General features: G+C 36.5%; 1 protein-coding gene across 13 annotated transcripts in view; it reads right to left on the reverse strand.

Annotated features, from left to right (window-relative positions):
• LRRC4C (leucine rich repeat containing 4C) overlaps positions 1-20052 on the reverse strand; it is a 509132-nt gene that overhangs the window by 51882 nt on the left and 437198 nt on the right. For 9 of the 13 annotated variants that reach the window (XM_017742168.1, XM_017742166.1, XM_017742165.1 and 6 more), the window contains one exon: positions 10770-10902. The exons of 3 other annotated variants lie outside the window; for them this stretch is intronic. The gene's annotated coding sequence lies outside the window, so the exon portion shown is untranslated. Of the gene's footprint in view, positions 1-761; positions 859-10769; positions 10903-20052 lie in introns of those variants that run through there. One more of the 13 variants, XR_001864494.1, reaches the window with a different exon arrangement.

Genomic DNA, 20052 nt, shown 5'->3' on the forward strand with positions numbered 1-20052 from the left:
GAGACACTATTATTACTTATTCCAATTTTTACACTTCCCAGAAAACTCAAATTACCTTTAATTGCTGGAAACAGTTCATCTCCAAAATGAAGAAGTCAATAAGCACAGCTGTTTTTCACTACCCTGTCCTGGGGGGACTTGTTAATACTGACTAGTGGAGATCACTCCAAAACAGATGAGCTGAGAAGGTCTTTAACTTTCAGAAAGTTAGCTAAATGTAATCATTAAAGTAAAAGATCTGAGGAGAGATGGCAAGAGAATAGACCATTGTTCCACAGCCATTTCTCTTGGTAACTGTGTCTTTCTCAGGATGATCCTTCCTCCTGTGTCCCCAGCCATGTTTCCATCCCCTGAACACGCATTTGATTGGGCTGGTACGATTCCACTCACTGCAGAGATTTCTGGGAAAACGGGTTATAACTCTCAAGTTAATAACAAGCCTTCCTGTAAAGGCAGAATACTTTTAAAATAGATCTTTCTATTTCATCATGCAACCCCTTAAAATGTCATAGGGGCAAACAACAAGGACAGAATAAACTTAAGCAAAATGTACTACTCTATCAGGATAGAGTGGAAATAGAGCTAGAGGACGCAAGGACAAGGACTAATTAATAACTAGAACACCAGTCTGGAAGACAGAATGACAGAGGGTATAGGGAAACTACTGTACACATCTGGAGTAGAGAAGGACAGGGTGAGTCAGTAACATAAGAAATAAAAAAAATCATGATTTTAATGAAGACAAAATCAATTACATGATGGCAGAATTGCTTCCAAGAAGAATTGTTTTCAGTGTTTTCCACGAGGTCTTTAAAAGAACTGAACATGATGAGGCTCTTGAAGATTGCAAGGATAAAACTACAAGACAAAGTGAATAGAGAAGCAGTGATTAAATGCAGAGTAAGAGTACATCAAAGGAGACCGAAAACACCTCATCAGAGTTGCAGAAGGAAAAAAATTGTAAAAAGTTAATCAATTTTCCTTTTAGCTTATATAAACAATACCAAGTTAAACCAAATGTCATATTATAAATGCTTACCTCTTTGTTTTGGAGAGAAACTGACAGAGTGTAAATATGCAAATAGCAGCACAAGTCAGGGCATCTGGAATATTTAGTCCTTGACATCCCTTCTTTTTTGTACTACCTACTGCCAGAGGAAAAAATCAGGTCTAGGGAAGAACCCTCCTTTTCCAAATGCACTTCTGAGCTCAGCCCAATAGTCTGCTTCCCCTCCGTGTACAGATTGCCAGCTGTTTATACAGAGAGTTCTAAATATGCACTGGAAGAGTTTTAAATTCCTAATAATAGCAGGAAAAATTGTATTAAATCTAAAACACAAGAAACGTGCTTTAACTAAAAAAAAAAAAAAGAGTTGCAAGGATAAGAATTCAAAAAATATCCCAAAATGTCTTTGTCTGCAGTTTTCAAGTCATCCTCTGCAAAGAATAGGGCAAGGTCTGAATGGATGGTGAATGTAAGGGGAGGAATGACTAAAACATGACCACGCACTTGAGAATAGTATAACAATATTTATATTGATGCATACAGTATAACCATTCTATCCCTCCCACATTTTACTAGAAATATAAAGGATTTTCAACCATAGCAATCCTTACATATGTACTACCTTCCTTTTGAAGAGGGGAATAAAAGAAGGTGAATGGCAAATTTCTGGTTCAGTCTCAGAAAATGAAGAAAGTTAAAAGTGGAGGTGTTAATGGATTGTGCATGCATACTTTTATTGCAATTTTCATAGCAGTAACACAGCAAAAATCATAAAAAATGATTAAAATTTGAATAAAATAATAAAGCTAAGAAATTCCAATTTAACTTACCATTAATAAGTTTTACAGACCTCATAAATTTAGTTTCATTTTAATGCTCAAAATAATTAATAAAGATATATAGAGAGAAGTGTAAGGATCAGCATAGTTGTCTACATATCCAGTTCAATTCCTTACCTGCACTAAATTCATAGGCATGACTAGGGAATACAGAGCCTTTTCAAGTGAAGAACATAATGTATAACAATGAGACTGGATTTGTCCTTTTCATCTGCAGGGCACTGGAGATAATAACTGTGATGTCTTTGAAGAGACAGTATGGCAGGTGTGGTTCTAAGCACCATACGTCAACAGCTCTGAAACTTCCCTCTGAACTGACGTAATTTAATAATTTTTTTTCCAAATAAAACTTAACTATTCTAGCAAAACCCCATCTCTTCTGCATTCTAAATGAGTCCTTCCTATATTTCACTTCACTTGTTTACAACACTTTCGAAGTTTATGCTTTATCTGTAGGAATGTGGAAATCCTCAAAATCCATGCATACAATTTAATTAACACTCAAGAATTTTCAGTCCAAGCTAGCATGAAAAAAAAAAAATAAACAAAAATTCAAGTGTATATGTATCTGCATATGCCTGAATGGACAGGAAACATATTATAAAGGCAAAGCTCCAACATTCCTCTTGAAAGTCAGAGAGTGTCTTTCCGTCAGAATTAAGAGGTTTCAGTTAAGGCTATATTTACTGAAGTTAATTGTTTTCTGAAAATATTCACTTTTTCCTATTCTCTTGTTTGTTCTGTGGTGACTTCAGAGATCAAAAGTAACAAATTCCTAGAAAACACACTGAAATCTGCTTCTGAGACTATAAATGGAGGCTATATCCTTCATTATATTAATAAAAAATTCTCATCTGAGTGATCCCTAAATTAGTTTTAACATGTTCCTTGATTATATTGATAGTTTGAAAATAGAGGGTTGAATAACGTGATATCCTGTGAGAACCTAGAATACTTTTTTTCAGGAAGTCAGTTCTAAGTTTGATGGAACAAAGTCTCCTTGATATTCCATTCTGTAGACATCATAGCTTACAGCTTTAACTCTGAAATTCTCACCAAATTCTGCATTAGACTCTACTATAGAAAATTCTCTGTTCACGCTTCACTCAGGAAAATATGAAACTTTGGCAAGCAAGACAAGTAATGTCTAATATTCCATATCTATAAATGAAGGAAGCTGAAGAACACATTTAGCAAAGTGGAACGGAAGATGCATGCCAATAAGTTCAAGAAATAGAAGATTAGGTTTACATTTCTCACACATCGGATTAAATCCCATGAAAATCTGATTTCTCTTTTCACCTTCTAAAACCTTATTCGTATTGTGTTTTTTAATCAAGTAGAAATAGAAAATAAAAAGATAAAAAATATGCCTATTGTGAATGGCTGTACATCTGGTTTATTCACATTTTCTTATTAGCCTTCAGCTGTTGTTTGAATCTCATCAGCCTGTTATACTGGGACAGTGGAAAGGTCATTAGAAACACATTTCTGGTGGCATTTTGACTGAACAGAACCATTAGAAGGAAAAAAGCCTGGGAATGTTACAGAAGAAAATAGCAAGGAAGCCGAACTTCCCAAACATGGAGTTAAGAAAGGATGAAGCCATCATTTGATCTTGACCTACTGTCCAAGAGATTCATTAGCTACACTCTCTGATCACCTGACTCTGACACAGCAGAGGCACAGCAATGGTGTCATTACTTTGCACAAAAACATAAACCCAGTATATACTTTCTACTCTTTTGCTGCTAATCAGGTTAATAAGAATTTTGATGTAAGCAAGTGAATAACCATTGATTTCACTCTGCAACCATCCAGGATGCACAATGTTTATATGCAGTTTGAATTTGTTATTGCTAACACAGATCAATCCAATTCAGTGTGCGAGCCTCATTTTTCACTTTTTGGACCATGAAATTTTTTTTTTTTTTTGAAACTACATTTTTAAATGATCAGCAATTCAGTATCAAATGACAATTTCTACTTATAGAGCCCTTGTTCTTCATACTGCTAATTTTAAATTCGACTTTTAGCCGCAGTAAAGGAATAGATTATGGTGGCTCCCACATCTGTCACTAGTGGATATTTGCCAACATTAATCATTACTGTGGAACTCAGCAGCTAGTTGAAATGCTGAATACATACTTCAAATATATACTTAATATATACTTAGAAGAGATCAGGACTGGAGAAATAGGGAGATCTCTTGCTTACAACTCAAAACATAGTGAACTGTGTGGTGCCAAAACTTTAGTATTCCTAGCAAAACTAAATAGGGATACTTATGCAATTGAACAGTATTTTCTAGTTTAGCTATTAATCCCTTGCTGTAAAAAGTGCTACTTTATTTTTAAGGTAGTGTATGGGACTGGAGATAGGACCATCCTTGCCTCTCTGTAATGCCCATGACAAAGCTTTTCTCTGTTTAGACATGTTAAGGTAATTTTCAATTGTAGTATCTCAGATCTTCAAAGAGCTATAACGATATGCAATAATAAACCCAAATAGACTAAATGGAGCTTCCTGTGGGGAAAATGGCCCAGGATTCCAGGTCAAAGACAGTAGGGAAGAGGTTCTACCTCCCAATTTTCTTAATGCTGCACCTGTGTCTTCTTTATAAAACTGGAAAAATGATCAAACAGAAGTTGCAAAGATAAACAAATTACCTGCTCTTTTTCACTTCTACTGCTTCTAAACATGAACTTTTGCTATAGAATCACATTTTTGAATGCAATATTCAGAGAAGTTGAGCACGTCTGTGCAGGATTACCCTCAAAATAATTTTAGGGGTTTTTTAAGTCAGTTCAAATATCTGCATGACTGAAACGAACAATGACTTAGTGGATTAAAGCAATCTTCAGACTATAGAGGCACAGAATATCCAGGTCTGCCTGGTGATGTGGGCTTCCTCTTTGCCATCTGCTTCTAAGCAGGAGGAACAGAGAACTGTTCTGCCAGAGGGAATTCCTTCCCAAAGGCTGATACTTGGCATCACAGTTTCCATAACGATGCTTAACAGAGCAGTAGGACACACTCTCAGCACTTGTGTCTCGAGGTGCAGTTCCTTTTCCACATACATATTCTTCTGACCTTTTATCTCTAGCAATGCAGACAGCCCTACCGTCTCACTGGGATGCATCTTGCTCCCCAACACAAGGCAGGCCTACATAGAAAAAAGTTATACCCAGCAAAATTTGAGATTAAGACTTTAAGTAATGAAAGGAAACAGAGATTTGTGAGATAAAAATAAACCCCAAAACCCACCATAAAATGCTATTCTAATCAATGCTTACAATTCATTCACATCCCTCATGCATATTCCTTTCAATGTGCTCTGGCTCAAAGGCCATATAGATATGATTTCTGTCCCTTCCTCTCACTGTATGAGGTTCCACAAGAATAACTTCCATCTGCAGCTACTTTGATATGGATTTAAATGCCCTGGGGAGTTCTGGCTGCAGTCAGACACCTTGCATATGTAAGGTGTATTCACTTTGCTTTGTTAATAATCATATTGCCTAATCCAGACTGTTCACTTGTCAGTTCTTCAATCTTTCAGATTTCAATAACTTCATGATAAATATTACAACAGACACTGGATATAAACTAAAGATGCTTTGCATTTGATTTCTGGTATGTTAACAATTACTCACAGAGATCTCACCTTCTACAGCAGATACAAATGTGACCTCAATAAAAAGTGATCTACTGGATGCATTTGAGAGAAAATTCTTCCCTTCCCCTTCACCCTGCTTTCATATATTCTCTTTTGCAAGAAAAAGTTTAAAGTAGTTTGGAGCTGATTTTTTGTTATCTGTCAGTTTTATGTTGCAAAACCAACAACTAATGTTTTCCAAATCCCCAATATGTCAAGGGAATAAGGATTTTTTTTTTTTTTTTCTATTTGGTATTCAGATCAACTCTTCCACACCCAGTTTTATGCTACTGTAGTCAAAGCAAAATTTGCACTAAAGTGTTAAAAATTGCAGGACATAATTCTGGAACAGTACAGGAACCAGAATAGTCAGAGGAAGGTGCCTGAACATCCAGTCTTACAAAGAGTAAATACCACAAACTGTTCTCCTTCAGTATCAGGTGACCAGTTTTCTGCCACCTATCACAACAGAACTTGAGAAATGAAATGGGAAATCATAATTTATCAAACTAAGAGGAGCATAATTGGAAAGAAATTAAACAACAACAGAGAAAAAATAATAGAAAAAAAATGGCAGATGAACAAAGCCCAACCCTACAGAGGTAAGAAAGAGAAAGAAGTAAATTGAAAGACTGAATCATTGGCATTTTGACACACTAAGGGCATCAGCTTTTCAACCACTTTTTAATGAAAGAAGGATTTCATTTCTTTAAACAAAAATAATATGAAACATAAGAAACGTATTTTATACAGTGTTATCAGCTGTGGAGAGAGTAATTTAAATGGCATTCAGTAATGCAGGTGAAGGCTGTCTGGTAACCCACCACTTTCATATTTGATTTCTCAGATAATTTCAGAGATCCAATGGTCTCTCCTTGTCATGTCACAGTCTTTAATGTTTTTGATAAATACTGAAGGAATTGCTGCTGAGTTGTCCTGCCTCTATTTGAGTCTTAAGGGTTATTGACTTTGGTTTTTTCTAAGGGTTCTTTCTTCTAAGACAAAACCCTCGAGACCTCTTGGTGCCGTCTTGCCTGCTAGCAAGGGGCACTGCCAGTTTTGCATGCTCACACTTTGTGACTATAGTCTTATTAATCTCCAGCTGTGTAGAGCTAGTTTTGCCCACACAGACATTCAAAAGACAAGCTTTGTTCTAAACATGGTTATGGGAATTGTTGTTACGTGAAAAGAACTTCTGTTTTGATTTGAATGTCTCATTTCTTCTGTTCTGTTTCAAACTCTGGGACATGCCTCATTTTTTGAATGGAGATTTTCATTATGTTTAATTAATTCTGAAGCTGTATACACTTCAGTTAATTTGAAAGGCTTGGGCTTTTCCATAAATCATGGAACACAACTGGTTTCTCAGCTGTTACAAAACAGGAAACAAAACCAAATCCTGCATTGACTACTATGACTTTACTATAAATACCCTTAAAGGGGCACAGCGATTAAAAAATCAGAATCATTCATCTTAAAATGTACCAAAAGAAAATATTGATCAAACAGACCAGCAAAATGCAGCCACTTGTAAACTGACCAGCCAAAGAAACACACAGAAAAAAGCTCTATTTGCTAGGACAATGTGAAACATTTGTCATTCACACCAGAAGCAGAATCTGGTCAGAATTCAAGGATATATACTTAGTTCTGATATCAGATCAATATCGTTAGAGTCCAATGAAGATGAAAGCCTCTTACTGAAAATATAAATTACCTTTTACCATCAAGATTTCAAGTTATATTAAAACAGCACTCTTATCTTCCCCTACCTTCAGTCAAAATGGCATTTCAAGAATAGTTCACATGAAACACAATTTAAGCAGGGAATCAGAGACTGAAACATCAATCCATTAGGCTTGCTATTTCTCAGGAAGTGTTAAGAGTGGAGAATTTCAAACTTCACTTAATATGTTGCAGATGAAGATATCACAATGTCATCCCCTCTAATTTCAGGTTTTTTCCATATCTGTCTTGAGGAGTTTTAACTTCTTTTCCCAGTGTAAAGCCTGAAACCCAAATGATTCTCTGTGGCATTGAGGTTGGATTCTTAGAGCCACAGAATGTCTCAAGTTGGAAGGATCAAGTCCAACTCCCTGTTTTTCACAGGATGACCTAAAATTAAATCATATGACTAACAGCATCATCCAGATGCTCCTTGAACTCTCTTGGGCTTAGGGCCATGACCATTTCTCTGGGGAAGCCTGTGCCAGTGACCAACCACCCACTGAGTGAGGAGCCTCCAGTCTGAAGTTCCCCTGCTGCAGCTTTATTCCATTTCCATGTGTCCTGTTGCTGGTCACTAGAGAAAGCAGATCAGCACCTTCCCCTTTACTTCCTTGAGGAAGTTGTAGACTGCGATGGGATCACCCCCAGCCTTCTCTTCTCCAAGCTGAGCAAACCAAGTGACCTTAGATGCTCCTCACAAGTCTTGCCCTCAAGACCTTTCACCACGTTCGCTGCCCTCCTGGGGGACACAATATAATAGGTGGGCGTACTTCTTTTGAGGGCCCCAAAACTGCACTCAGTACTGGAGGTGGGGCTGCAGTGTAGAGCGGGACCAACCAGCCATGCTGTGCCTCATGCACTCCAGGACACAGTTGGCCCTTCTGGTTACCAGGGCACTGCATATTCAATTTGCCAGCAACCCAGTTCCCCAGATCTCATTCTGCAGGGCTGCTTTCCAGACTCTCTTCCTCTGTTTTGAACGTACAACCATATTCACCCATCCCCGGTGGAGAATCCTGCACTTGCTCTTGTGACTGAAACTGCAGACTTTTGTGGACAACTGTTGCCTGTGGGATGGACTCACAATGGAGAAGTTCATAGAGAACTGTCTCCCTTGGGAGGGACCCCGCACTGGAGCAGGGGAAGGACTCCTCTCTCTGAGCAGTGGCAGAAACAACCCAGGATAAACTGATCATAACTCCCATTCCCTGCACTGCTGGATGGGGGGAAGTAGAGCTGGGAACGAGGGAGGGATGGGGGGAGGGTGTTTTTAAGATTTATTTTACCTCTCATTATCCTGCTCTGATTTTGTTAGTGAATGAGTTAAGTTAATATCCCCAGTGTGAACCTGTTTTGCCTGTTTTGATGGTATTTGGGGAGTGATCTCTCCCAGTCCTTATCTCAACCAATGAAGTGTTCTTTATATTTCCTCTCTCTATCCAGTTGTGGAGGGGATTCACAGAGCCACTTTGCTGGGTGGCTGGCATCTGGCCAGGGTCAACCCCACTACACTGTTCATGCTGTGCATATTAGTATAAAGGCATTTCAAATGAGCTACGGTGTACTCAGCACATTGTTGAGCAGACTGAAGGGTCTGCTAGCACACCATCCCACAAATATTGGCATGCTGCCCCAGGCTTTTCTTTAATTAGCCTAGTTTTATCCCTTTCCCCCTTCAAACCTCGTATAAAGTTCTTTCAATGACACCTGTTAAATGCTGGGCAAAGATGCTTTTCCCCCTTCAAGAAAATATTATCACTAAAGCATCAACAAAGGAACATTACAGAAGTTCCATGAGAGTCTGTCCACATTGCAGGTAGAGGAATACAGCCAAGAAGACATCTGAAACACAGTGAGGGACTGATGCTGGAGCCTCTGGATCTCAGACCAGTTCCAACCATAAGCAAGCTATTCCTGTCTTTTGTTTACAGTAAAGTACCTAAGACAAATTGGTGCAATTTTTTTGTGAAGACTCCTGGGCTCTCACTAAAAAAAGCCTCACAAACTCATTTCTACTAGATAATAGAAAACCAAATTAGGTCTGGAGCAGCTAGGTTGAATTGATTAGCAACACGTTTGAGTGGAAAATTGCTGAAAAGCAGACCATAAGCTGAAAACTATCACCACACATATAAATGCAGGAGGTACGGCCTCTCTTTGCTATATCAAACCTTTCTTCTCTCACAAATCTATTTATAACTTCTCTTAAGTAAAAAAGTATTTTCTGTTCTTTTCAGAGGGGAGGGCTGGAGGACTCTCCACCACAGCTACAGGTTACACAAAGATGTAACCTTCAGTAACGTCACAAGAATGCAGATTGGTCTGTCCCCTGGTAGCTGTCAAGCCTGGGGGAGCCTGGTGAAGCATAGAAGAAATTTGTGAATTGCAGCAGTGGATTCTCTGAATGGTTTTAATGAATTAATGTCAGGGAGCTGGAGGGAGCTCAGCAGCAACAAAAAGAAAGGTATTTCCCAGACACATTTGAAAGCCTAACCTACTACTCAACCAGCCAAAACATCTATACTGAGCAAAGAAAAAATGTTTCCCCATTAAATGTTCTATGTTTTTTCAGTGTCTCATGAGGTGTAGGAATAGATCCTTAAGAAAGCTTTTGCATCAAAAATCCCTTTATATTTTATACCAGTTTGATTTTCCATTGTTATTTTTCTTGCACTCTGCATACATTAAGGCACATTAATAAAGAAAGAAGCAAGTCAGCCTGTCAGATATTTCAAAATGTACCATGGAAAATGATTGGTTTAGGATGAATGAACAAAGCCTGTTTGTTCAGCAAACTTAATTTTAGCTGCGGACCAAGAAATGTGTGTATAGCATGGACATATAAGTTAACTGAGCTCAAAAATATACCATATAGCTGGGCTTTTGGGACAGCAGAGAAACATAACGATTTGATGCTTCATGGCTCAACTCTACCTTTTAACATGAAGGAAGAAGCATTACAGTTACTCTGAGGGATGGCAGATTTTAGTTTGCACATTCCCTTGGACTTCTGAAATGCTAGGAAGAAAAACATCCATAGTTAAGGATTCAGGGTAAGAAGAGAGTCTCCACAAACACAGTAGCTAAGCCTGGAAGGTGAGATTGAAAGAACCCAATAAAACAAGATTACATACTTTTAAAAATCCAACTATTAGCTCTCCATGTGAAACAACATTTTACTCTTCTAAATTGTTATATGGCTTATAAGCTGGCATTTTCAGGGTTTTAATTCCTATAAGGAATGTCTTAGAAAGTTACTGTAAGCTTGTGATTTGTATTCTCTAACAGATCCACAGGAAAACAAGAAAACCCCTGTAAGATACGGCATCCAAATTCTTTCTCACACAAGGATGGGAATTGAAACAGCACAGTTTAAGAAGCTCTGGAAAGATATTCATGAGACTCTGTTTGAACAGACAGACAACAACAAAGGTTTGTGCTCCCCTTCCCTACCAGTTTTCTGCCATGCATTCCAGCATATCCATGGGACCTGAAAAGCTGACTTGCGGAACAATATCCTAACAAGAATTACCATTACCTTTTCAGTAGGTTTACCGTCTTGGGAGGTGATGTTTCTCCTTGTTTCCCAAACTACCCCTGGACCTTCTCATCCTACTAGCCCATTGGAGACTGTTCCACAGAGCTGCCTGGACCCCCCCACAGCATCCACCCTGCGGAAGAAACAGATATTGAGAAACTATGTTGCAACAATTAAATCTTCTCAAGACATATATTGAAGACATTGAGAGAAAATAACTCTGGTAGACTAAAATATGATCTAGAGCTGTCATTACACAACCTGAGAAAGGAGGGGAATTGTAGGATTACAGTGTGCCCTCAAAGCCCTCAATGTATGTAGATATGACAGAACTGCTGAAGGCACAGTTAATTTCAAGAAGACTTTTAAAGCACTAATATAAACACAGATTTCAAAGGCAGCAATTAGTCAATAATGTGATCACCTAATCTTGCAGATGACAACCTTGCCTCACCTGTATTTTTGCACACTTTGAAGTATTAGGAAGGGGGTGGTTACTTCTGTAGTTCTGTAATGAGTAGCTTCATCATATACCATACAAGGCATGGGGGTAGAAATTAGGCGTTTTCCTGTCATTAGCAACAGTGAAACGTGTCTATGGACACCTCTTGAAGGCAAGGCATTCCTTCCAGCCTTGGAAACTTCCTTCTTCTAGAGTCTTACAAGCATACCATAGTAAACATTTAAATTGGAAAAAAGTTTAGAAAAAAATTAATTTGATAAATAATTTTCTATTTATAGTGTTTATATACTTCATCAAATTTCTGTAGCAGTCAATAAATAAGTAAAGATTAGAAATAATAATCATGCTTAAAATTTCATAGCTTCAAAACATGGATAGCAATGAGATATAAAACAGGCTTTTTTTTCAAATATTTTAAAAACATTGTTCATTTACTAAAGAAAAATAAATTCTACTGTCTCTTGTTTATGACAAAAGACAATTGAGTAAATCATGACTTCAGATAACCCATAAGTCACTGATTCTGTTTTTCAAAGACCTGCCTGCTTCCTATTCCTTTGGCCTCGGCTGCCTAGCAACCTCCACAGAGCTTTCTTAGTCTATACTAATTCTGGAGAGTTTTCATTTATATATTTATTTATGAGAACGTCTATAAGGAGGATACAGAAACAAAGAGCTGTTTGTTCCTTCCTTCTAACACTTCCAACATGTCACCTCAGTGTCTCAGTGAAGGACACAGTCCTTGGTTTTGCAGAGAGGTACCTGACTCCTTGATTTTTCTTGGGAACAAGGCAAATCTCAGTTTTTATTAGAAAAAGCTTAGTCTCTTTAGGAAGCTACTGTTGTAATAGGCACTGATATTTCTTGCCTTCCCTGTTGATTTGATTCATTGATAAGTTTTTTCACCCTGAAATCCTAGGTGCTTATGTAAGGTTACTGTACTCATGCAGCCTGCAGCTTTTACTTAACATGGAGACAGTTTGTGCTACTGTTCTGGGTCACCAACCGTTCCAGTATCAACCAAGCTCTAGAGGGAAATGGAGATTAAAGCTGATCTGCTGTGTCTATGACTCAAAGCAGGACAATCTGGAAGGTTTGGATGGGACTGCTTGTTATGATAAGTACTTTGAAACAGGATATGGTCTTTCCCTGAGCCAGCCATCAGCATTGCATGGAAAAGCCTATTTCCTCAGGGGTTTTTTTGCTGGTTGTTTTTTTTTTTTTTTTCCTTCATTATAAGTGCAAAATTGAGGATGTCACAGAAAATATCCCTATGCTACATCAAGAAAAGGCTTATTCTCTTGCCAATTTATTTGACCAGCACTTTGCAAATACTTTATGCCCTTATCAACACAGCAATCTCCTCCAATCACAAAGAAAGGGGAAAAAAAAAAAAACAAAAGAGAAAGAAAGAGATGGTCAAATATGTGCCATGAAGAGCTTAACAGGCTTTTTCAAATGATGTGGTAAAGACATGCCAGGTATTCATAGCCTGCAGTCACATGGTGGAGATGTGGGGTTTGTGTCTCACTATTTCCAGCCCTGAACTCAGATGGAAGAGTTTGCATTTACTTCTGGATCAAACTGAAGCCAGAAACACAAAAAATCAATATATCTTAAGACATCTCAATATGCCTTAATCACTTCATTCCATTTTTTTCTGATTAAGTTGACCTTTAGCTATGTATTGTCCCTAAAGGACATGCAGGGAATCTGTGACAGAACATAAATCTGCAACCAGATCTTCTAACTTCCACTCAATTTCTTAGCAACAGAGCTATATACATAAAGATTAGGCTATTGTAATCTTGTAGGATTATGGAAGCATTTTTAAATCTCTATGTTTACATATACTTAGGCATCAAAAACATTTACTCCAAATTCAACAGTAGGAAAAAAATAAATTAAAAAAACCATCTCCAATATTGTAACAGGCAATAAAGGATATATGCTGGGTGGGATATCAGTGTCTAGTGAAATAAAATAAAACCAACAACATGAATGATAGAAATTATTCAAAACCAACCTGCTGGTTAAAAGTGTGATATTTTGTAGAGCTACTTAAAAACAGTGAAAATACCCATAGAAAATAAAATGTGCACAATGATTCAATAAACAGGAGGAAGAAATTTACTGGAAGTAAACAGAGATCTGGGATTTCTTTTTTCTATTCGTGGGCTAGCTATAAAAAATTTTCTTAGTTCTTTCCCTCTGTCATTCTACACAGTAATATAAATTTGTAGTTAGCAGCAAATGTCTCAATTTTTATTCTTCTGAGTTATTGTAACACAAATAAATTCCAAATACAATCCAAAACTCAGTTGCTTACTGAAAATGAATTTCCATACGTATGTTCATTTTTCACAGAGCATGATTACTATAGTAAAATTGGAGCATGTGATGTTTCCTCGCCTTACAAAGTATGATCACAATTACAAATGTTTTCAAATGTTAAGTCAAACTCTGAAAATAAACCTAATGAAGAGTACCAGAAACATAGATTTACATGTCTGTTTTCTCACTTACTTTTGTGAGAAGTTTGCATTTAAGAAGTTCAAGGGCATGTAAATAGACAATAGAGGAAAAGACTTTTTCATGAATTTTTATAAAAAAATTATAATAGGGTTTTCTACAGAATGAATAAGATTCCAAAATGCCAAAGCAGCTAGCAAAGGAAATTCAACCAGAGAAAATGAAGTTTCTGAAGGTATATGGAAAAATAAGTTGCAAGCAGTGCCATCCGAAATTTCAGAGACTATAATTAGGTACTAAATCTACTACATTTATGCTGGAAAACCTCACCTGCCATGCACTTAGCTCACAAAAGAAGAGTATACCAAAAAGGTTTTTTTTCAAGAAGAAGAAGAAGGCAAAGAAGACAAAGAAGATGAAGATGAAGAAGATGATGATGAAGAAGAAAAAGAAGAAAAAGAAGAAGAAAAAGAAGAAGGAAAAGAAGAAGGAAAAGAAGAAGAAGAAAAAGAAGAAGGAAAAGAAGAAGGAAAAGAAGAAGAAGAAGAAGAAGAAAAAGAAAAAGAAGAAAAAGAAGAAAAAGAAGAAAAGAAGAAAAGAAGAAAAGAAGAAAAGAAGAAAAGAAAAATGCCTTAGTTTTCTGGATAATGAAACATTAAGGAGGGTTTGGAAAAAGGTCATTACAAAGGAAATGAAGCTTTAGCAGGAAAAAGAGAGCAAGAAAATTCTCATCAATATGGAAGTATAATCTTTGGTTGAATAACTAATTCACCACAGAGAATTGCGGGAAACCTTTTGAAAACAATCAATAGTATTATTGCAACACTCAGCTCCTCATTTCAAGTGTACTGATTTTACTTCACACTTATACCAGTAACTGACCAAAATTTGTTCTAAAATATTTAAATGCTTTCTAACAATTTATTATGGCAATAAGTAAGAAAAACCTCATTGAAGCTATAACCGGGCTTTAGTAACTGTTCTCAAAGCAGCTATATTTTTATAGATTTCAAAGGGATGAGAAGAACTGCAGTAAAAGGAAGATTTATTAAAGAAAGACTAAACATAGTAGCATATGCTACCATGATGACATAGTGAGGAACATAAATAAGCAGAAGAGAAAGAACAGTTACACAGTTCCCGCTATTTTTAATAAATATCACTAACAGGGTAACTTTCAACTGCCAAGAGAAAGGAGGTTGTTATATTCTGTTACTACGTCTGGCCCTGAGTTGCCATTCCAGAAGAGCACAAGTTTCTTGTCGATTCCATGCTTTATCTGCCTGCTACTGAAGTCTTGGATATCCTAGGATGTGTGAAATAGCATTAGATTCTGTTATTCATGAATCTGAATCACTCGCAAGCAGTTAGTAGAAACATGTATGAGCTCTGGGTACTTACATGTCAACTAACAAGAGTAAAATCAATACAATAGAAAATTGTAGTGTACTATGACCACAAAAGACTTTCAACTCAGGGTACAAAGAGAAAATACTACTCCAAAAAGTTCCTTAAAGAAAGATATCTGTATACAAATTCTTTACTAGCAGTAAATATGAAGAACTTAGGGTTAAATCTCACCTCTGACTGCTGACTCACTGTGCAGTAAAACAAGCTACTGGTGTTTTCTTGATGGTTCAAAAAGGTGTTCTTGCCAGATTTCATTCCCTTCACTTTTTGACATATTCTGCTGTTTCAGAGCTCTATCTTATTTTACATGCTTAAGAGAACAGAACATTTTTTAGACTTCAGAATTGGCCAAACCTCCATAAACCTTGATTATTTATGGCCAAGGTCGTAATTGCATTTTTTCCTGATCTTTTAGCTTAGTTAAACCCTGAGTAAGGATTTTTCTCCTGCATAAAACCTGTAATTTCTGTATATACTGCACTTCTCCTTTTTCTTCTTTCAAGAATGCCAGATGGAAACAAACCAAGGAATAGTTGCATGACTGGTATGCTAATGTTTTTATACCTCTGCATTTGAGTTAAGCAGATGAGGAGTAGGTAATTCTGCATGGCTACCTCTCCAAAACAAGTTCAGATAAGGTATACATTCTAGATTCTAAAATAATTTTCTCAGATTTTCTATGTGATCTGCTGCAGCAAAGATATTCACTCATACACTATTGATTGGAAATGTTTTTGTACATCTAATCAATAAACGAGTTAATATGTGTTAAACCAATCTTCTAGACTATTTGCCTTGCTCAGCCTAACTAATACAAAGCTGTGACTGATTCATTTCAGAGCAGCAGTACAGTGTGAAAACCAGACTGGTGTCTTTTTAATGTGAGTGTCTGTGTGTGCTTATAAACACAAAATGTCATTAAAAATATTTTCTCCTGACAATATTTCCCCCATTTTAAGATCAGTTCTATTGACTCGTAATAATGGTCTCCAGATACTCATCTGACAAATGGCTGTTTAATTTATTTTTTACTGTGAAAGATTTGACCTGGTTTGTTCATCTATAAATACATATTTTTGTGCTGTAGACACAAATATGCATTTGTTTTAGCTTTCATCCCTGCTGTGTTTGTACAACACAGTGTGATATTCACAAACAGAAAGAAAAGAGATTGAAGAACATTTGATAGTGTTGTCTAGCATTTTAAATACAGCAAAAAAAATAAATTAGTGCCCACTTCATCAAGTGCTAAATTCAGTATGTCTGAAATGAAACAGAGAGTGGGCCACAGAGAAAAAAAGTCTTCATCTTAGGTGGAAAAACAACTCATGTTGTCAACAAAGCAATAAGAGAGTGCTACTGAATTCTACTGAACTCATAATTTTAAACTTATATTCACCCTTCCTACTAGGGTATCTGATGCAGCTCCAGCTTAGCAATAATTATAAGGAATTTTGCCCTACCATAATGTAATATTGTCAAAGGAGACTGCGAGCATTTTTATCTCTACAAAAAAGGAAGATGATAGTCCTAAAAGAGCTAGAGCCCCAGAAAAATTCAGATAGCAGTTTTGAGTTCCAGAGCCCTATTTTAATCACAGTAAGACACAAAAAATTTTTTTTGAAAGCAGCTAAAACCATTATTTTTTCTTTCCAAAATGAAAGCTGTAATTCTCTGTTATTATTATTATTATCATCATTATTAATGTGAATTATTCCTATCTTCTATTCCTTTGCTGGTATATATGTTGCTTATATCAAAATTTTAGGAACCTTTTACCGACTTAATAGCATTTTGTAGAGTTTTCAATCTTTAATTAGAAGTGAATTTATGTAAACCAGCTTCAAAAACAAAGCATGGAAGACAAGCAGCTGTCACTAAATGACCCTTGAGATCTGTTCTGATCCAAAAAATTTTATAATTCTATTACATGAAAGGAATTACAGGATGCTCCTACTCACTACTTCATGTAGATACTTCCTAGTCAATTCATTTCCGTTTTCAGAGAGTTTCCAAATACAGAAAATTTCAATTATATTAATAACACAAAAGAGCTACCCCTTTATTTAATCTATTTTCTGCCCTTTGTACCCTCAAGGTATTGCAAAAGAAAGTAACATCATTTCCTGGTGTTGCACATGAGAAAAACTTATTCCCTGAGTTATCAAAAAGAAAGATTTTGAAAGATTCTTGCTTTGTAACTGAAGAACTACTTTCAGAAGGATTTGAAAAAATATGATTTGTCTAATACTAATGAAGAACATGATTTGTTTTAAAGTATATGTGCATAGCCACATATCATTTTTACTCTTGAGTCAAATGTAAGGTGGAGACTGACAAGCACAGCTATGATTCCCTGAAAGATACTGAGTAGAAATAGCTGAGGCTTGCATTGCTGGAAGGTGGTCTGCACTGTTACCTGCAAAAGAGCAGGGGAAAATCCCCACATTGTTATTGAAAACTGAAGAAACCCCACCAAACAATCAGTGTAGAGCCATTAGAGCTTACAGATCAAAATATTTTCATTGAGTGCTATTTTAAGAGTGTAGTCTACTAATACAAAGCAAAGCAGTTAAAAATATCAGTTGTTTTCCTATCTGCATATTGTTCATTAATTAGTGAGGTATTTCCCTGATGGTATTTTCAAGAATTTTCAAAAAAAAAAAAAAAAAAAAGCTAAAAGCAATTAAAACTTATAAATTAACAGACTGATTATGTGTGATTGGTCATATAGTACAATGTTGATGGTTCAGACTGGATGATCTAACTTTAACAGATGGAAACAGGCAAAAAAAAAAAAATTGAACATCTTTGGGAAAAGAAACTGAGGCTTTAAACATGAAAAGGATATAAAAATCATATTCTCTCCTTTAAAAAGAAAATGTTTTGGAAATTACCTAACTAGTTCTCTTCCCTCTGAAGAGTGAAAAGGGAATAATCACCACATCTTTACCAGGAACATTTACTTCCTTCCTGTTACACAGATTACCAAGATGTGAAAAATACTATCAGTTCTAGCTCAATACTCCAGTTTTCCAAAACTGTCAAAACCATATTCACGCAAAAGAAGTATCCACACAAGCATAATGAAACAAACTGATAGAAAATGGCACAAACATAACCACAGGCAGTGGTGCCCAGCTTATGAGTCCTCATTAAGACATATGAACTCAACTTGTAAGTTTTTTTCTCCAAAACATGCAGTGCCCATTTTCAGACTGCAAATTTGGAATCAAGTAAAGTTAGCATCTAGTAGGCCTTATAAAGTCTCATAGCAGACATAGAATTTGCAAGCTGGTTATCTGGTTCAGTGTTTTAGAAATATTTGCAAGCAGAATTTTATCAGCTCACATATTAATTTATGTAGTCTGGGAATCCCAGCTGTACCTGCATTATCTATACATTAATGCCCCCTTTTTTGATTGCAAATAAAGAACTGTGAAATTTGCAGATTTTTTTTTCCCCTTTTTTTTTTTTCTACACTTAAATTTAGTCTACTTTTTTTAGATACAGAGCAATGCATGTTTAACATAAATTAAAATTCTGTTTAACATAAAAGTGTGGAGTACCCACACATCCTAGGGAAAAAAAAAAAAAGGTTGGTTATTTAAAAGTCCAGGAGTGCAAACTTTCTTCTTTTGCATATAATCTAGTAGGTAAAGGACTTTCAAGGAAAGAGGGATACTCAGTTCAATTCCTGCTTCAGCTTGAACTGAAAGTCTTCCAGAAAAAAAAGTCTATTTCATAGCATTTCTAAGGTTGAAAACTTCCTCTATAATCATCAAGTCTAACCATCAACAAGCACCACCAAAATGTTCAACATTAAACCATGGCCTTAGCTGCCATATCCACATGTTTTTTGAATACTTCCAGGGATGGTGACTTAACCACTTCCCTGGGCAGCCTTATCCAATGCTTGACAACCGCTTCTTTGAATAAATTTTATTTAATATCCAATCTAAACCTCCCCTGGAACAACTTGAGGCCATTTCTTCTCTTCCTGCCACTTGTTACCTGCAAGAAATGACAAACTCCCACCTCACTACAACCTCTTTCCAGGTAGTTGTTGAAGTGATAACATAGACTTTATGCACCTGAAGCAGAGTCATGCCTGCTAGCCATGTAAATTTTCTGGGGACAGAAGGAAAAGAAGGAGCACACAAGGTGGCAATCCAGACATGGAAAGATAGTACTGGGTTCTGATTCCTTTATTTGGGATTATGGCTATAGCAACCAGACCATATAAAACGTGCCATCAAGATCAGTAATCCAAAGATGGTCTGGAAATCAATTGTAGTCTACCTTAGACATTGTTCACAAGAGTATTACAAAGATCTTAATCTATGGATATTAGATACAATATATTGATGAGTATCTTGGAATACACCCCAGAAAACAAGTTTGTTCTCCATAACAGCATACTCAAAGCATGACTACCCTTTGAACTGAGCTCAAGAGATTTAAGCTCAATGAAATCTACAGTAGACAAAACTCCTGCATGTATTCTTGGTTGCCTAGTCCTATTTCAAGAAGGATGAAGAGAAGACCTCACTGAGCCCTACCATATGTTCAGCCTCCTGAAAAGACTGTTAAAAGTTTTACCTAAATGATTGTAGTCTATAAACTTCGTCCCTTTTCAAATTTTTGTCTTGAACATTCATAACATTTTGTATGAAGGGTTATTTTTAACCAAGATTAGGGAAATTAAAAAAGGAAGAAAAAAATAATCACACCTTGTGTGACTGCAGTTGTCCAGGGCTGGACTGCACATGAACTTGTGCGGCAGTCTCTGCACAGAACAGGGAATTGTGCTGCAGAACTGCTTAACTTGTCAAGCAGCAGCACACATTGACCAGGGGACCAAGTTCAGGACATGAGGTTTAAAATAAAACCTGGGCCATGTTTTACTCTTGTAGTCAGTAACATGAGGAAACACAT

This window comes from Corvus brachyrhynchos, unplaced genomic scaffold (assembly GCF_000691975.1).
Source record: "Corvus brachyrhynchos isolate BGI_N302 unplaced genomic scaffold, ASM69197v1 scaffold115, whole genome shotgun sequence".
In the NCBI taxonomy this organism is placed as follows: domain Eukaryota; kingdom Metazoa; phylum Chordata; class Aves; order Passeriformes; family Corvidae; genus Corvus; species Corvus brachyrhynchos.